Source organism: Mytilus edulis, chromosome 6, assembly GCF_963676685.1.
Source record: "Mytilus edulis chromosome 6, xbMytEdul2.2, whole genome shotgun sequence".
NCBI classification, from domain to species: domain Eukaryota; kingdom Metazoa; phylum Mollusca; class Bivalvia; order Mytilida; family Mytilidae; genus Mytilus; species Mytilus edulis.
Genome location: NC_092349.1, coordinates 4,267,001 through 4,273,352, shown reverse-complemented (window position 1 = coordinate 4,273,352; position 6,352 = coordinate 4,267,001). Strand labels below are relative to the sequence as shown.

The following is a 6,352-nucleotide window of genomic DNA, read 5'->3' as shown; positions in this document are numbered from 1 at the left end:
ATTAATCTCTAAAATTCACCATATTCTTTTTTATCTTCTGTTCGATACTGTATATCCAGTGGCGGATACAGATATTTTCTAAAGTGGGGGCCCACTGACTGACCTAAGAGGGCCACAGTCTCCGGGACAAGTTTGCAATTCCGCTGAGTGCAAAAGTTGTCACCTTAATTTTTGGAGTTAAGTCAAAACAAAGTTGATAACTTGGTTGGTATTATTGGTTCCCTGATATTTGTCCTAAAAATTTTTGGCTCTAGCACCACTTTTGAAAAAGTTATGCCCCTTTTTTCAACAATTTCCTCAGAGGAAAAGTACTTTTCCTCAAGGGAAATCAAATTTCCCTGCAGGAAAAAGATTTTTCCTCAAGGGAAATTGTTTTTTCCTCAAGGGAAAAAGATTTCCCTTAGGGAATTTGCTGCATAATTATTTCCTTTGAGGAAATTCTATTTCCTTAAAGGAAATTCTTTTTCCTTAGAGGAAATTCTTTTTCCTTAGAGGAAATTATTTTTCCTTAGAGGAAATTCTTTTTCCTTCGAGGAAATTTGCAGCTTCAAATTTTCCTTTGAGGAAATACTTTTTCCTGTGAGGAAATTTGTAGTTTCACATTTTCCTTGGAGGAAATACTTTTTCCTGTGAGGAAATTTTTGACAAACACTTTTCCTTGGAGGAAATTTCAAGATAACAAATTTCCTCTATGGAAATCATTGTTCTTCAAATTTCCTCTAAGGAAATTTTTAAACATCAAATTTCCCTTAAGGAAATGTTTTCCCTTATTTTTACTTGTTAAACATTTCTTCACTACACCATGTATACAAACAGTATGAATATAATTATTACAAGACTGTATAATTGATGCAAATGATATTTAAAACTTTAATAAATGTTTGACTCAACATTTTAATGACATTGAAAATAATACAGTCTGACTATTTAGATCTAGGTATTGTTTATACTTTTTATATAAATTTAACTTTGATTTATAATTTTTTTTGGAGCAAATGCTTCTGTTTTCTTTGTAACTGTTTCAATGCGATACATTAATAAGCAACCAATTTGAATGTCATTATATCATTTGTGGTGTTCTAAAGAATTTGTTTATATATTTGCAGATTAAATAATAAAATAAACACTTTTCGTGTTATTTTAAATTAGAATTTCTTCTGTTTCAGCTTGTGTACAGTTATTCAATCCACTACGTAAGAATTCAGTGAATACATTATTCCATTCACTAAACAATTCCCTTCAATTCCAAGAGAAATCATTTTTGCAAATTGTTCTTCAATGATCTTCTTCTGTATATTTGATATGAGGGAGCGATGTAAATGAGTGGATAAAACTGGTGTTCCTTTTTTCAACAACAAAATAGTATTTGTTCTGCATTCTCCTTTCTTTTGATTAAGATATGTTGTTGCTTTTATGCAAAAGTGTTTTTGTGTATCTATGATAGAACTCCATTTTGTTTTATATGGTCATTATCATGTGATAATGTTGAAATTTCCTATTTCTTTTTTGCAGGAAAGCACACATTCCATTTCAAATTAATCCAATTATGCACTATGTAAATAAATTTCAACTTTAAGTTTCCTCTTCAGTAATGACCTATTGATCATGAAAACCAAGATGTCTGATCACCTATAAATACACAAAATAAACAAATAAAATGTTATAAATGGAGAGAGAAACAGCAATAAATGTTTTTCATGTGTATCTTTCCTTATTAAAATACATTAAGTAAACTTGAACTCGAGAAAAATAAATAACTGCGATGTAGACTAGAAAGTATAAAATGCCAAATAAAGTATTCACGAAAAATTAGTTGATTTACAGTAGTCAAGTCCTTGTTTGCTGGAAATTTACATCATTGGTTGTCTGGTGGAGAGTTGTCTTATTGGCAATCATACCATATCTTATTTTTATATAACCTTGCCATATTCCTATTGTGCCTGTCCAAAGTTCAGAGCCTGTATAGCTTTTGTCAGTTTAGTCTGACACTAAAATTTAGTGGATGTTGTTGTTTCATACCGGTCATATTTATTTTTTGTAATTTATTTTGTTATAAACTAGGCAATTAGCATGATTAGTTTTACAGTTCGGATTGTTTCAATGTTTCATCTTTAGGTCTTTTATAGCTGCCTACTTTGACTATAGTATAGGGTATGGATTTTGTCATTATTGAAGGTCGTAACAGCCCTACAATTGCTTTCTCAAAGCCATCATAGTTTTCATATTTAATATACCACATCTTTGAATTTCTATAGTAATCATGATACTAGTAATCATCTTTCAAGTTCAATAACTTTTTAAAATTAAAAGGTGCCTTACCATTTAGGTTTAGTTGGCTTCTGCAAATTTTACATTGCCTATCATTTCTGCTGTATATTATTTCTCTGTATCTTCTATAGTTCTTGTCCTATACATAAAAGAGTAAAAGTTGAATGACATCTTGCATCAAAATTTTTTTCTGTGTAATGTACATTTATATGTATATTAATGTGTGTTTAATAAAAATCTAAACCATGAGTGCTTGATAAGCTTCTTGCCCTTATAGCTGGTCTTTAAGCTTTAAATGAATTTTATTGATCTACTAAAAAACTATGAGCACTGTGCAAATAAGACCCCCGCCCTAAAAAAAAACCAAAACATGCACAAACAGTGGTATTCATTGACTTAAAACATGTATATAATTTGGCTCAATTTATAGATATCTCAAGTGACTTATAAGTTTAAGGCTGCAATTTTTTTAACAAATACATTTCTAAAACCTTTCAAAGTTTTTGAAAATGGACAAATTTTATATAACTTTGCAACAACTAAGGTTCCTTAACTCTGCATCTTATAAAAAATATACATGATAAATAGGGAATGATACTCCAGCTTGCATATTATTCAAAGTTTTAAAGGAACATAACTGAAGAACGATAAAAGTTTTACTATCAAAATTTGAAATTGATCTGATTAAAATTGTGATAAAAGGTATTGTTTTAAAGTTTAATAAAATTTGGTTGAGGGAAACTTAAGTTAGAAGGCCGAAACAATTTTTTCCATTTTAAAAAAACATAACTATAGAATTAAGTAAAAGAGACACTACCAAAATTAAAACTTAATCTGTATTTTGTGGTGATAAGCATTGTGTATTGATTTCATAACATTTGGTTGAGACAAACTAAAGTTTAGAGAACAGGAAACCAAAAATTCAGCATATTTTCCCCATTTCTAAAGGGGCATAACTCTGATACTCTAGTACAGTAACACTGACATCACCAAAATTCAAACTTGATCTGAGTATTGCAATAACAAGCTTTTTGCGGTTGAGGCAAACTAAAGTACTGTATTAAAGAGAACAAAAAACATCTTTGGGACAGACGGACAAATGATCAAGTGTTAAACATTATGCCCCCTCCACTTTGGGTCATAATAATAAAAAGGGTGTTTATGTCAAGATATAAAAACAATTCACCAAAGTTTCATAAAAATTTGTGAAAGCATTCTTGAGACTATCCTAATCCCAAGTCATGATAGTACAATGACATAAATCAGATTTTTTTTTAAATTAAAAGGAAAATTATCATGTTTATGTTATACAAAAATAATTCACCAAGTTTCATGAAAATTGCTCAAAGCATTATTAATAGTATACGTACTGGAAAATCCTCCCTTTTATGAATAAAATCCCTAACTTTTGATTAAAAATTTAAAATCCCTAAAAATTAAAAAGGAGCTTAATTATAATGATTATATCAATAGATAATTCACCAAAGTATTATGAAAATTTTATGATTAATATATTCTAATTCCAAGACTATCTAAGACATGGTTTGTTTGAATAAAAAAAGTTGGAATGAAGTACCTGCTAGAATTCAGGAGAATTAGACCAAATCAGGCTATCTTCTAGATTATCAGACAATTGACTTTAATAGAAAAGGAATTTTCTTTTTTCTTATTTAGCTATTTGTTATCTCTGTCCTTAATATATACTGAACTAAGCCATTTTTTCACATATTTTTTTTGTCCTTTCTCTCTTGTGACTTGTTATTTAACATAACAAAAAAAACAAAGGCAATGAAAGAGAAACTGACAATGCCAAGGCAAAACATAAGATGCAGAAAAGAAAAACAAAACAAAACACTAAGCAACACCAACATCACCAAAAAACTAGTGTTGAATTCATGTGCTCAAATCAGTCAGTGAGAGTTTGCAGATCCTGACCTTCTATATCTATGCTAAAAACCTAAAAATCATATAGTTCTAAACATATTTTTAAAATTTATACTTGATTAACAAGTGAAACTGCGAGCTACTGCTCACTGATGATACCCCCGCCGCAAGTGGATAATATAAATAGTGTAAAAATATGCAAGTGTTCGGTAAACAGGAGTGATGAATCTGAAAACGCATCACACGGTATAGCTGACTTATATAAATCCTGAAACCAAATTTCAGAAATCTTTGTATTGTAGTTCCTGAGAAAAATGTGACGAAAATTGGCTATCATGTGTAAAATCATACAAGTGTTCGGTAAACAGGAAGTTGTCAAGTGATCAATCTGAAAACACATCACACGGTTTAAATGAGACCAAATTTTAGAAATCCTTGTATTGTAGTTCCTGAGAAAAATATTCATGGGACGGACTGGACTGACTGACTGACGGACGGACGGACGGACTGACAGAAAGAGGTAAAACAGTATACCCCCCCCTTTTTTTAACGCGGGGGTATAAAAAGTTGTCATAAATAGCATAGACACCTTTGAGTTTTGAGAACCACATGTGTTAATTGTGCGAGTATAATCATTGATAATCATGCACAAGATTAACTTTTAAAAGCCTATATATTGAAATTTTCTGAAAATATTGCATGCATTTATTAATATGACCAATTTCAAGAAATGCACAAAGATGCGAGATGATTTATATAATTGTAATTTCAGGAATTTACAGTAAACGCTTTTATCCTCACTGCATTTTGCACTTTTTCTAACTCAGGAGCCAGAAGTTATGGCCTTTGTGACCTTTGTATGATTTTTATTTTAGTTTCTTTTTTTTGTATTGAAGAGTTTAGTATGACGTCCATTATCACTCAACTAGTTAGTATACATTTTTGTTTAATGGCAAGCTAAAGCATGCCTCACAGGCACGGATCCCAAGGGGGGTTGAAGGTTGGACATGATGGAACCCCCTTTCTTTACTGGACGATCAATGCATTTGAATGTGGACATGTAGTTTGACCCCCCCAAAAAAAAAAAATTGTCCTGGGCACAGGCACTAGACGTTCTGTCAATAGCATGAAAATATTGGCAATGGGAAGAAAATAGTGTCCATATATATCTCTATATTATATATATGGACACTATTTTCTTCCCATTGCCAATATTTTCATGCTATTGACAGAACGTCTAGTGCCTGTGTCCTGGGTTAGGAACCCCTTTATATGACTCAGGATCCACCCCAGTCTCAGGTTGTGGGATTTTCTCGTTGCAATGAAGACCCATTGGTGACCTATGGTTGTTATCTGCTCTTTGGTCATCTTCTTCTTCTTTTTTTACAGAAAACCATCAACGTACTGATGTTTACTTTCCGGTGCATTCCTGGTTTTTGTTTTCAAAATAAATTTATGTATATAATTTTGTTATCTCTTTGATACATTCCCCATTTCCATTTCCATTTTCTTTTAAGTTCTATTATAAATATTAGAAACGAGTTTGGCGCGTTTACAAAAATATAATTGTCTGTGCTGACAGGGGAGTATGTGTGCATACCAATATTTAAATTTTCTAGGCCTTCCTTGTTGAATATTTTGTGCATTTCTTCATGTTCTTGGTAAAATACTGTCAGACCTCGAGTGCTGTTGTTTTACAAAAACGGTCAAGTAATGTAGGGGAAAGAAACGAACTAAAAAGACCAAAATAAGCCACAACTAATGGGGGTCTCATTGGGGGTTCTGTTCACGGATCCCGCTAAGTTACTACTTATTTTTTTAGATTCCCGCTAGTCCAAATAATTATGACGTCTGGCAAGGCTATTCTATTTTTTTTTCTGGGGCGTCGTAGGAAGGCGTCCCAGAAAAAAAAACCTTGCCAGACGTCATAATTAATTATCCCGCTAAACTTCAATTCGCGTTTTCACGGCACAATAATTTGAGGGAGGATATAGGACCTTTATCGGGACTCCAGGATCGGGTGTTTTTAAGCTCTGGATTTCGGGATTGACCCTTTCGGGATCCGATAATTCTTTTTTCGAATTTCGGGACCTCGGGATTTGGTGTTTTTAAGCCCGGGATTTCGTGTTTTTAAGCTCGGGATTTCGGAATCAGTACCCCTCTTACCCTCCCTCATAATTTGACTTTCATGTGTCACGTT

General features: G+C 32.1%; 1 long non-coding RNA gene across 1 annotated transcript; it reads right to left on the bottom strand.

The window, feature by feature from the left end:
* Window positions 1-845: 845 nt before the first annotated feature.
* On the bottom strand, window positions 846-5,948 carry LOC139526982 (uncharacterized). Its single transcript, XR_011665233.1, has 3 exons — window positions 5,753-5,948; window positions 2,320-2,407; window positions 846-1,629 (listed from the first exon to the last, which is right to left on the bottom strand). It is a non-coding gene; the product is annotated as an uncharacterized lncRNA (long non-coding RNA).
* Window positions 5,949-6,352: the final 404 nt, after the last annotated feature.